Source organism: Eschscholzia californica, unplaced genomic scaffold (genome assembly GCF_041429995.1).
Source record: "Eschscholzia californica isolate CP2 unplaced genomic scaffold, dmEscCali1.0.p SCAF_5, whole genome shotgun sequence".
NCBI classification, from domain to species: Eukaryota; Viridiplantae; Streptophyta; class Magnoliopsida; order Ranunculales; family Papaveraceae; genus Eschscholzia; species Eschscholzia californica.
In genome coordinates, this window is record NW_028238472.1 from 26,724,739 (window position 1) to 26,738,235 (window position 13,497).

Genomic DNA, 13,497 nt, shown 5'->3' on the forward strand with positions numbered 1-13,497 from the left:
TTTAAGAACCGAGGTAGGTCAACTTAGAGAAGCCCTTAGGCAGAGAGGACAGGGTATGTTTCCTAGTCAACCAGAACCAAACCCGAAGGGTAAACAGTCGATGGACCAGGCCAATGCAGTAACCACCCTTAGAAGTGGTAGGGTAATTGACAATAAGGTAGGAGTTCCCGAAGATAGTGAACTAAACTCTGAACAACCCACCTTACCAACTATTGTCCCTAGTAAAGAGCCTGAGAAGGCTCCTGAGTCTAAGGAACCACCTGTAGTGCCTGAGCCTTACATTCCTGGAGCCCCGTATCCTCAGCGTCTCGTAGAGCCAAAGAAGAAGTCTCAGTTCGAGGAGATAATGGAAATATTTAATCAAGTCAACATTAATATTCCATTACTAGATGCAATTAAACAGATCCCAGCTTACGCTAAGTTCCTTAAGGACCTATGTACTAGAAAGCGTAAGATGAATGTGCATAAAAAGGTCTTCTTGACTCAACAAGTGAGTTCTATTATCCAACAAAACCTCCCACCTAAGTACAAAGATCCAGGAAGCCCTACATTACCTTGCACTATAGGCAACCATAAGATTGAACGAGCTTTGTTAGATCTAGGTGCCAGTGTCAACCTTCTTCCTTATTCTGTGTACTTACAATTAGGTTTGGGAGAAATAAAACCCACTTCTGTAGTTCTTCAGTTGGCAGATCGGTCTGTCAGACGACCACGGGGCATAGTAGAGGATGTTTTGATAAAAGTTGGCGAGTTTATCTTTCCTGTAGATTTCATCATCTTAGATACTGAACCAATTCATGATACCCAGAGTCAAATCCCTATCATTTTGGGTCGACCATTTTTAGCTACATCAGATGCTGTCATATACTGTAGAAGTGGTTTTTTGAGATTGTCATTTGGTAATATGACGGTGGAGATGAATATTTTTAATGTGGGACTTCACCCTGATGACATAGATGAGTTCAGTGGGTTGAACTTGGTAGAATTATTAGTTCAAGATGCATTACCAACAACTCAGTCGAGAGATCCTTTAGAAACTCTATTGGCACTTTTATGCTTAGATGAGGCGGATAGTATTAATGAGATAGATAACATGTCAGAGTCTACCTCCTCGTTAGTGTCTGAGTCGATTACTTTGCCAACCTTAGAGTCACCACTTCCATCGTATGAGTCAAATGCTCTACCACTGAGCTATGAACCCACCATAAAAGATGATGATGAATCTTGGCTGCTCAATCTAGTAAATGAGAATGATGACTCGCTTGACTTAGTCAAGGACCTGGAGTTCTTTAAGGACACTAATGACATCATAATCAAACAAATTATAGAGGGTTTATCTGAACCAACTTTGGTAGAGCTTGAGTCTGGTAACCGAGTGATTCCTTTGGAAGAACTCCGTTTACCTGTTTTAGAAACCTCTTATTTAACTGTGGGTGTATTTGATAGTCCTGTAGATCCTCTTGTATCGTATCCCTCAGGAGCATGTTTAGAAGTTTGTGCAATACCTCACTTGGTTTCTCCTCTTTTCTACGAGGACTATACCCTTTCTAGTCCATGGCCAAACTTAACGACCTTTTTGTCGTCTAAGTTTGGGGATTCTTATCTGATCACGGTAGTCTCACAGGCACTGCTGCATATTTATAAAAGTGTGAGACTATCATTCACTTATCACTTCGTGTCTTGGGTAGATCCTCAGATGTTTCGCCTATTGATTTATGGAACTGTTTCTTAAAGTTTGTTGAAACATCTGTTTCGTCTGGCTGAAGACGTTAAACTTAGCGCTTTCTGGGAGGCAACCCATGCAGAGGACGCTGAACCGGGTAATATCTCTCCCTTCACCTGTTATATTTGCATAGTCTTCAGAACATTGAGGACAATGTTCGGTTTAAGTTTGGGGATAGGGGATTGAATTTTTAGTCCTTATTTCAAAAATTCAAAAGGTTTCAAAATTTTTAATTTGTGGATTTAAAAGGCGAGTCTAGTTGTTTTTGCTTGTTAATAGTTATAGAGTCTAGTTGGTCGTACTATGCTTTTGCTGAAAGTTTTTCCACGAATTTCGAGTCTTGGAGTTGTTGTGCACTAGCCATGTGAGTGTTAGATAGGGAAAGAGTTGACTTTTCTGAGAGAACTTAATCGATCGTTAGTGGAGACTTAACCTATGTGAGAATCTGAGCCTTTCCTTTTGTTTTGAGTGATCTCTTCTGTGATAACTCCGAGTAGAATGAAGAGCTGCTCAACCTCGCAATATTCATTAGAGCTCAGTTGATCTCTTGAGTTCAAATTTTACAACCACTAGGGATGTCATCAGGAAGTAAACCCTTCTCTTGTAGTCTGAGAAACTTGAAAGCAATGTCAACTAGAGGAAAATAGATCTCATCCATCATTTAGAACCCTGAGAATAAGGCATGAAGCAAAGTGGAGAAAATTATACCCAAGGAAATTGTTGAGAAAGTAAGTTGTGTATTTTGAGTTTTATTACCAGAAGCGTATTAAAAAAAAAAAAAAAAAAAAAAAAAAAGAAAGAAAAAAGAAATAGAAAAATCAAAGAAAGAAAAGAAGTGTTTGTTTAGTTATGTTTAAGTGTTTATTCCCTGAAGTAGTTCTTGAAGATTTGAAGACGTCGAATTCTCAGTGGTTCTAGTCATATCATCATTAGTGTCTATCGACCTCTAGGAAGCATTGTTAGAAAGTAGATCAGGTGAGAAGAGTTGGTTAGCTTCCCCGTCCCATATTAGTGGTTGTTTCCTTCCTATGAGATCAGTCATTCACAAAAATTTTAGTCCGTCTTTTTTATGTGTCGAGTTTTCCTTCATATTCATACTCGCACAATGAGTGAACCATTTCTGAGTAACTTAAATTTTTGAGTGAGTGACCGGGAGGCAGTAGTCGAGGCGAAATGTATTGAAAAGGTAATCAAAGTCTTGTCTGTTCTGAACCGATATGATACTCATATTGGCTGGTCACGTGCACTTCGAGTCTTGATTACTAGTGAAAAGATTTTTAGCATTTGTATGGTTTGATTGACTTGGATTTCATTTCTATTAACTGTAACACCCAAATCTTGAGTCAGAGAATCGGACGAGTTAGAGCGCCGAGCGGATTCAGTGGTTTCTTTGGGGTTTGGTATTGGATACGTATTTTGATTGATTCAGATAGCTCATTGAATAGTTCTCGAAAAATTATGAATTTTGACTGGTCACACGAAATTATCGGCCATGGTTTGGATATCGAGTCGTATTCGGCAATTTTCTTCGGTATCGAGTTAAGAGGGACAATATAGTTTCTTCATGGTTGGTTGTGGGAGGAAGAAGAAAAGAAAAGATTAACTAGGGGGTCAAAAAGTAATCGATGGGGACTGGATTAGCAGACCATAAGATTAGAGGGACTGATTTATGAGGTATATAGAAATTATGGACTGAAAAGTAATTAAATTCTGTGGCCACTTTATAGTGCGACATGTGGCACCCTATTTGCAATCCAACATTCCAACCGAGTTTAAGCCTGACTGTGCATGTGTGACGCGTTTTGGAGGGGAAAATGGTTTTATATTTCATGTGGACCCCACTTGTTATTACCATTCAAAACCCACTTTCACTTTTCCTTCATAACTCAGTTCAATAGAGAGGGTCAGTGGCAATACTTTTATTTAGGCGTTTGGGAACAGAGAGTGAGAAAGGATGCGCGATTTTAATGGAGTTGATGGTTCGATTTTCGTCCGTCGATTTTTTGGCGTACGGTGGTCGGAATTCAATGAAACTTGTTTCAGGTAATTTTATTTGACTTGTTCTACATATCTATCCGTTTAGAATTTTCAATTTCGTCCGTATTTGGTGGTTATTTGATGGTTATTTCGAGAACTGTATAGTTGTACTAATTTCATTTGGGATCGAAATTTGGAGCTATTTAGACGATTATTATTCAATTTCTTCGAATGATTTGTGTTCAGAAACATGTTTAGGAGATTATGGACTATTTCGGATTGTCCAAATATAGACGGGGTGCTGCCGAATTATTTTAGTGCTCGAATTTCATATTTGGATCAGTTTTATAATGAATTGGAATGAAGATGGTTACCCGAACCTTGCCGTATTTAACATAAATGGATAGGTTGAGTTATGGATTCGTAACATTAGGTTCATTTTATGATTTGATAGTTCAAGATTCATAGTATTTGGTCCATTATATGATTTGTCAGCTTATGAAGACTCGGAAATGTAAAATAGAATTTATGGGAAGTTGGTTGGTTAATTTGTATATATTTCAAGTGCTCGATGGAACATCTCATTGGACTCTATAGTACCGATAGGACATTCCTAGTATAGTTTCATTCATTTTATGCATTTTTGCTCTGCAAGAGGACTTTTGACAGTTATATGACTGTCAAATGACCGTTTTGTCCTTTCATATTTCAGTAGGACTCTTGTACTACAATGGGAACTCGATGAGGGTGGAACTTATTCAGGAGCATGGCCGGACAGCAGCTTTGATGCACCCGAAAAGGTTGCACACCCAAGTGGAGGTATCAAGTAGTAATCCGGCAAAGCCGGGATCGATCCAAGGATAAGGAGGTAGTTTGGATATCGAACGGTCTTATCCCTCGGTCTAGATATTAAAAGCTAACTTAGACAAAAACGAAAAAGAACAAGCATAAATGGGGGTTTGATCGAATAAGAAACGAAGAAAGATAACAAGTTAAGCTACTAAATAATATAAGTAAACGGGCGAGAGAGCGAGTTGAGAATAAGATTGACTAAGAGAGTTGGGTGAGAGAGGTGTTGAGGGTCTAAGAATCCGTAAAGGCGATCTTACGACTATGTACGGTCTGATCGAATGTGTCGATACAAAACCTAAGCTCGACTCCTAAGATAGATGTCTATAAGCACTACGTATATCCATTGATCATACTTAGTCAAACAAACGTCCTAATCGGTTAAACCCGAGTCATCGAAGGTGTTGTCTAGTCGCCTAACTATGTGAAGTGCATGACGAGACACATGAAATTTTGACTTAGACTACTATCGATATCGAATACTTCGCTTCATCTATTAATTATGTGAGGTGCATGACAAAACACATGAAAATACGATGGAAACGATAATCGAAATAAAAAGAGCATCGATTTATTATCAAACATTCAAACATACATACATCATCGCTTAATCGAAATACATCATCTTTTAGCCTCGACAACAAATAATTAGCTAACCATGGAGTTATTTCACATTAAAGCAAATGAAAGAAGAGAATTAAATAGCTAGAGTTTGAGAATCCCCCTTTCGATTTGATCGCAAAAGCTATGGTCGATGGAAAGATAAACCATGTAGTTGCAGCCGATCTCCCTATAGCAGAAATATGGGTCCCCTTAGCAGTGAAATATTAGCTCCCCTAGCTGAAATCTTGTTTGCCCCATATCCACTTCATCTTCTTCCCCAAAATAGTGTAACTCCATGAAAGCTTAAATGAAGCTTTCTCTCTCTAAGAATTAGAATCAAAACCAAGTGAAATCAACCCAAAACTATTAGATTCAATCCTTTCTCACTCTAGAAACCTAGATCTAAAAGAAAACAAGAAGATTCAAGAAGAAATGGTGGTGGAAAGATGAAGAAAAGATGAAGAAAAGTTGAAGAAAACAAAGGAATAGAAGGGTAGAAGAAAGGGGTTGAAGGGGGTTGCTTTGGCCGGACCAAGCTTGCTTGTTTCCGGCCAAGCTGCTGGCCGGAAAGCTGTTGTCCGGCCAACAGTAGCTCTGGCCGAACAGCAGCTCGGCCAAGCTATAGCTTGGTCGGCCAAGCTCCTCTCTCACTCCTTTCTTCTTCTCCTTTCTTCCTTCCTTCTCTTCTTCCCTTCCTCTTCTTGCCTCTCTCTCTAACTCCCACCAAGAACACTCCCCAAAACCCTAGAAACTTCATTCAGAAGATGATAGAATGGCTGGCCTCTTTTGTTTCTCTATCCAAAAAGTTACTTTACCAAAATGCCCTTGGGCTTAATTAAAGAGGGTGCCTTCAAGATCATCTTCATTTCTCTTATCTTCTCTTCTTTCTTATTTCTTCTTTGTCATGGGTTTGGGCTTTGGTTGTCATTTAGAAACCAAGAGGTGCCTCCATATTATGTCTCTAATCTCTAATTTTCTGAAAATGACCAAAATGCCCTTTGGCTTCTTTCTTCGATAACTTGTCCGTCCTAACTCGGAATTAACTTCGGTTTTCACCGTCGGACTCGTCCTTGACTCCACTTGTCATTTGATTTGCTTGAAATTCTTTTCTCTTCTTTTGGGCACATGAAATGATGTTTTATTCTAAATAACATGCTAAACTCCAAAATGGGTACCTAACATGGAAAACACATAAAATATTATTTATAACACTCAAAACGAACTAACTAGGCTTAGTTAAGCTCTCCAAATGTGACATTTTCGTGTCACATCAGAGCACCATTAGAGGCGCAAGAAGAGGTAGTATCCTATGAATCTTACTTGGAGCACGGGTATTCCCCGTTTCACCATTATATATATATATATATAGTCATTTTTCTTCTTTTTATAGTTTTCTAGTTCAATTTATGATATGATATGGTATGATATGTATGTATGTGGTGTACTCTATGTTATGGATGTTTCTCTTTTCAAAACAAATTGGTTTTTCTGAAAAATAATCACATGGAGGCGGAATCGCTTGATCTGTGTGATCGTTTAGTGTGAATTGTAAACACGTGGTGGCGGAATCGCTTGAGCTGCGTGTATAACATGGAGGTGGAATCGCTTGATCTGTGTTACGTGTAATGGTTGTTTTACCACGGGCATTGGTTGGTCCCCTTGTTTATTTTATGTTATGGATTAGCCATGAATTATGTCAAGGGTTACACTCGGTGCGTGGCCAGCCGTTTGATAACGACCATTCTAGTTTACCCGGAATGGGGTCCGGAGAGGATGGGAGTTGGGGTATTCCGACCCTTGGAGTGATTAGGGGACTGACCCAATGCCATGCTTGTTTATTTATTCTGCTAAACCACTGGTGTGTGTGGTTTGAATTCTGTTGTGAATGATACTTACAATGTTTTCACCGAAATGAAAGAGGGTGTTTACCCGAGTTTTCTTAATAAGAAAATACTAATTCCCTGAAAGTGGACACTTGTAAAAGCTTGGCTTTAAACAGGGTATACCCTACCTTGAGACATGAGAACGCTCTTCTCCTTTTGGTTGATGGGACCTTTAGGAGGGCTCTGTTCTTGTAGTTTTGGGAGTCTATCAGATCATTTAATACTATTATAGGTTCATGCATATGTTTGGGTATTCTTCGAATGGTCAATGAGTTACCTTGCGAGGAAGCGTCAGATCTGGCCGGAGATAGGACGCGCCTCAAGATGAGATAATTGTATCGTCGTGGGTATATGGCTCTGCTACACGACGATGCTCTTATAGTCGTCTGGGTAAGTCATGACATATTCTAAGCGTATCATTGTTTGGGTGAGATTTACTATTCGATGCGTATTGAGATCACAAGCCAGCCCGATGGGCGATGATGACGAAGGGAGAGTTACGGAAGCTCTTACCGGGGTATTACGTGGATCCATGTGTACACTGTAGTAGTCAAACGTTCGATAAGGCGCCACCTGCCTACGCACTAACAAAGGCCGAACGGTTCTTCCTAGCCGAATAGTAGGTGACCCCGACTGAGGGCGTATTCAGTCGTGATCTTGGTAAACTAGAAGAATTATCTTGCTATATTGCTTTGCTTCGTGTGCATATTGATATCTCTGTATATATATCTGTATATATGTAACACTTATAACTATTAATGTATTAAAATGTTGATGTGTGTGGTGCGGGTAGGATGTCTAGGTATCCTACTGAGCTGACCTTCGGGTTATCTCATTCCTATTTGTTGTTGTTCAGTTGCAGGTATTGGTGACCCGGAGTGACATAGTTTACTTCGACGGCTCACATTATGTAAGATTATAATTTCTATTATATTTTCAACATAATCACAACGTTAATATTATATATGTATCATCTAGAATAGTTAGGATCGTTCTCTCACTCGTTTGCGATTGTACACATGTAAATAGTATGCACATTATCACTTTTTATTTGATGCTATTGATATTTAAAAGTTTGTGAGATATGTATAAATGTTTGACAGGTTTTTCAGGTTTGATATGTTCAATTTATAGAGGAGATTCTGTCCAAATTCAGTCTCTTCTGTGAACTATTCATAAACAAGAATTCAAGTTGTTTTTCTCTTTATGAAAACTATTTTGGGTTACATATTTTCCGAGCATATTTTCAAAAGGTTTAAACTATATTTGATTTTCCGCTGTGTTTGTTCTTGATTTGTAACCCGTAATGAGAGTTTTGGCTTGGGTTTATATTTGAAACTGGTTTGAGTTAGTATTAGACCGAGTTTCTTTTATAAACTGCCGGGCAAATCGTGATTCGGAACACGGGGCGTCACATTAACTTTCGAAAATCTACCGCATAAACAGTTTTAGTCCACATCATATTTAGACCCTTTTGCATTTTTGAGATTTTTGAATTTTGTGGGTATATTCACTGCAAACCCTCACGAGACAAAACTCGTCCTCCTCGTCCTCTAGGGTAACCTAGAGGTTTAACGGCTTGTTGCACGAGCTAAGTGCAACCGTGATTCCTTACGAAAGTGGTAAACTGGGCTTAGTTTTATTTTTCTGTTTTGCTCGAGGACTAGCAAAATCTAAGTTTGGGGATGTTTGATGAGACATGAAAATGTCCCATCTGAATCTCTTAACTCGGGTTAGTTAGTCCAGTTCGAGCGGTTACTCTGAAGATTTGTTTGATTTTCTTTCTCAGGTCTCATTTACGGAGTTCGATGCGAAAACATCGTGATAAAGACATACTTGAGGGGCATTTTGGTCATTTTAATGACAAGGGTATTCTGGTCAATATTAGTGCTCATGTGAAAGTAGAGTCTAATACGAATCTATCGGCAAAAGCGGAAGTCAAATCGGAGTCCGGATTTGGAAAATAGGTTGGGTCAAAGTTTTGGTCCAAGTCTGTTGACCAGATCGGCCAAATGACATGTGGCGCACCGGTGGAGCAGATCTGATGGTCCGGATAAGGTACGGGACAATTTCGAGAACAAGGGTGTATACCGGGCTCTTCTCGGTCGCGCTAGACAGAACGAACGGTTGTGATCACTCCCGAGCACATGGACCCATCTGAAACTGCGTCGTAAAACACCTCATCCTCCTGCGATGTACTTGATCTTTCTCAATTAACAGCCCAACGATTAAGCGCCCAAATTAGTGGAGAATTCTTTCTCTATTCATCTCTCTCGTCTATATCTTTTTTTAGTAAGAGAAACCGTAGAGAGAGAGAGAGAAAATTGGAAACAAATGAAAAGAGAAAGAAAGGAAAGAGAGTGAAGAGAAGGAAAGAAAACAGAGATGGAAAGTGAGCTGTTGCATTCGATTTGTTGAGTGGTGGATCAGATTTTCGAGAGAGAGAGAATAGAAAGTATTTTTTATAAAACGCAGGTTTAGAGAGAGAGAGAGAGAAAAAGAAGAGCTCGGCCATAAAAGGGAGGAAAATAGGGAAGACATCTCGGGGCTGACCATAGTCATCATCATCTCTTTGGAAAAGAACCGACCACCATTTATCTCCATTCGACTAGAGAATGGCTCGGCTTTGAACAAAAGAAAGAGAGAAGTCATCATCATCACAAGAAGAGCTCGGCCATAAAAGGGAGGAAAATAGGGAAGACATCTCGGGGCTGACCATAGTCATCATCATCTCTTTGGAAAAGAACCGACCACCATTTATCTCCATTCGGCTAGAGAAGGGCTCCGCTTTGAACAAAAGAAAGAGAGAAATCATCATCATCATATAACATTCTCTTTGGAAGAGTAATGGATGCTAGCACGACCATTGAGACAAACTGAGGAAATAGTTCCTACAGAAGTCATAAATGGAGAGACACGAGACCTCCATGGCAATCTGAAAGTCATCCTAATCGAAGACAACAAAATTCATCTATCACTCAATTCAATATCGATTGAACCTAGATAGAAAAGACCTTAGATGAGTCACTCAGATTGTTATGAACAACTAAGAAAATACACAGGAACATCGAATCTAAGAATCAGTTCTTGAGATTCGATGGAAGGAATCTAAGAAAGAGTTCTTGAGATTCAAAAGGGCAAAGGGTTAGTCAAGTGAGACAAACATTTGATCAAAGAAAAGCAGTTGCCGAGTACATGATGAAGAGTATTCCTCGTTACTGTAAATGTTTCCAAATAATGGTTAGACCATTTAAAAGGAAACTACCTTTAGCACCTGGAGGACAAAGGGAATGGAATTATGAATTCCGGTTCCGTATCCTTGTTAACAAAGTTAGAAACAAGTATCGTAAATTCCTTCATCAGGTATTTTAAATCAGATGTGCGGCTCGGTAAAGCTCAAGGAAATCACATACTTGACTAAAAGAAGTAAAGATCCAAGAGGGAGCAGAAGCAGTAATGCTAGGGATGCTGAAAGGGATCAAAGTCTTTTTTTAGACACTGATCTAGCTTAGAACTTAATAATAATTATTTTGTTCTTCTAGAAACATCTGATGTTTTAAACCAGTGGTAAATTAACTAAAGGTTAACATTGATAATGGCTGATATCAAGAGATTCAAACTCATCAACTTCAGCATTGTCGATTAGGTCTTGAGGACTAATTGACAAAGTCACCCTATCAAAAGGGCATAAGACTGGTAACCTATTAGGACTCATACGGTATTATGCAGACCTATAAGTTTACTTGCAGAAGCTAACAAGAGATACTTCAATACGTACTCCGACAAACTTCATGAAGTATGGAAACGTACAAATCATAAAGTATCAGTCGGAATGTTTGAAAGGTTCAAATAAAGTACACCGGAAGTAAAGAATCACTTTGACAAGATAGTGAAAACTTGAGTCAAACACTTGATAACCATCAAAGGAGTTGAGAAACCGTTTCCCAACTCGCTCCATAGAACACATCTGAGGGATGATGGATTCAGTGGGAGTAATCGAACACTGGTATGCATGATTCGATCAATGATGGGTTCAAGCCAGTCTTCCGAATATTTTGGGATATATTCTAGAAACGATTGTTTTCACACTTACCAAAGTCCGTCTAACAGCTAAGCTTGTAAAAGCGTTACAAAACTAGCTAATATCTGACGCAATTTCTTATTGAAAGAAATTTGGGCTTCTTCCACAATCAATCAAGAGAACAAATTGTTTGTTGCTCATGATAGTATTCTTCTAGTAATTAGCACACCTAGTAGTCTGGGAAAAAAACACTAATTATTACAAGAATAAGTGGGAGAAAAGTACAAGTCGATTTAATTCGATCATGAGAAAAATCATGGAGGGTCATGAAGAACAATCATGAAACTTGTACAAGACGATTAAATTCGACCAAGAGCAACAAACTGCGGCTCCTCGGAAAAGGAAAGGTTAAAGATATGATCTTGTCATTCGCATGAGAACGCTCAAAGCGAGTGAAAGTGGCTCTAAAGGAATATCTCAAAGTAGTTGAGAAAATTCCAAATTGTTGTCCAAAAGCCCTGAAAGGTCAAAATAAAATCTTAAAGACTCAGAAAATAAAGGTTATTTCTGAAGACATAAAAGACCTGCGCAGAAACGGAAACTGACTCTAGATTTTGGCTAGATACCAAAATCATCGTGGAATCCATATCTCGTCAAGACATGAAGCTTAATAATTGAAGTCAACAGAAGACCTAAATTGGTTTTCCAAAGTAGAAAACTGAGAAGAATGGAAACATTCATGTTTCCCGAAACTAGACAAGAAGAATAAGATTCTTCCAATCAAGTTATGTCCATAGGCATGCTTCAGAAATCTATCGACAGATTAAAAGCACGCAAGAGTTAGAATCTTCGATTCACAAAGGCAATCAAAGAAGTTTGATTCCTGAGGAATGAAGAAAATCTTGAATCACGAGTTTCAAGAAGGTAAGTGGGAGAAACAAACCTTCCGGGTCCGTATGCTGAGTACATACAAAAGATTAAGTACGACATAAGATGTTGTGTAACAGTGAACACACTGACTCAATAAAAGGACCACACACAAGGATGAAATGCCATTTTGGGCATCTGAAGATCTATAAGCATAGATCAAAAGGATGATAGGATTGGAGAGACTCAGTACGCTGAGATGCTTGAGATCCGAAACAGAAAATCTAAGACTCGGAAAGTCTAAAAGAATTTCGACCCAAAACTCATGACTAAGAGCGTTGCTAAATCGGAGTTTGGAAAGACACCGATGTAGCAAACAAGCATGAGAGAAAGATTTATGTTCGAATACATAAAGTCAATCATATTGGATATGATTAGCATTTGAATATCCAAATTCGGATTTGAAAACCGAAACACTACTTAGAAACATCCTAGAAGGCTAAAGGATGAAGTAGTACAAAAGTTGAACATGTCATCGTAGCAAACATCCAGACATGGAAGGAAAGTAGGCTAAAAGTGTTTTAAGCCGGGAACTGTTGCAAATACTACATAAAGAATTAAAAGCCTTAACTCTAGTAAAAGTTACTAGAAATTATCAAGGTTGAAGATAAAGGTCTTCAAATTAATTGATAATTAGCAAAGTTTAAACGGATTACATCCGTAGTCAAACTAAACTGTCACCTAAGACAAAGTATGAGAGTCATACACGAGTCTAAGGCATGAGGTATAATTTTAAACCTCGACAAGTAAAACTGAGTGGGTAAAAAGAGTTTTACGGAAGAGGCTCAGATTTACAACTCTCATTATCATAAATAATAGAGTTATTTCACAAGTCGTCTAAATTTGGTTTAGTGTTTAAACGACAGTCCATTGATGATAAAACATTCCGAATAGGTTTGTCAGATACGTGATCTGATGAATGAAACCCTATTAAGTGAACTTGGAATATTTATTATCAAATCCCTGGTCCAGGTCATTGCATGGACAACAATGAGTCACGAAGACTAGCACGGGAGTCGATGGGATAGCGCAGTTTCATGGGCTATAGGAATAGTATATTCTATTCGACTACGTGGGTGTGTAAAAGGTTTATACACTGGATAACCCTCAAATGAGAAGTACATCACTCGTGATGAACGTCAATACTTCTCATAAAGACAATTGGAGAGATTCCTCAAAACATGAGTGCTCCACTCATCTTATGAAAGGAATGTCCGACTTTGGTTTCGTCAAACGCCGCGCCGTAAAAGGAGGTTATAAAGACGGATACTAGGAAGGACAGGATAGACATGAAGTTAAGTGGGAGCGCAAGAATGGATTGTGTCAACCTAATCACATTAGGTACAAAGTGTCTCAAGGCCACTTGATGAGTAGCAACTGAAAATGCGTGGCCACGCTCAAACGGATTAGGAGTTAATCGTTTGTATTTTACAGTTATACTCGGATATCAAGAAAGTCTGAATGACGTGACGTATCAGATGGGATACTAAATTGACACGGGAATCGAGGCATTG

The 13,497-nt window shown here is 38.8% G+C and overlaps 1 protein-coding gene across 1 annotated transcript in view; it reads right to left on the minus strand.

Moving 5' to 3' along the window:
* The window catches only part of LOC147538028 (uncharacterized), a 199,868-nt gene extending 193,958 nt beyond the window's left edge, over positions 1-5,910 (minus strand). The window contains exon 1 of the mRNA XM_086640417.1: positions 4,702-5,910. The gene's annotated coding sequence lies outside the window, so the exon portion shown is untranslated. The remainder of the gene's footprint in view (positions 1-4,701) is intronic.
* Between the last annotated feature and the right edge of the window lie 7,587 nt (positions 5,911-13,497).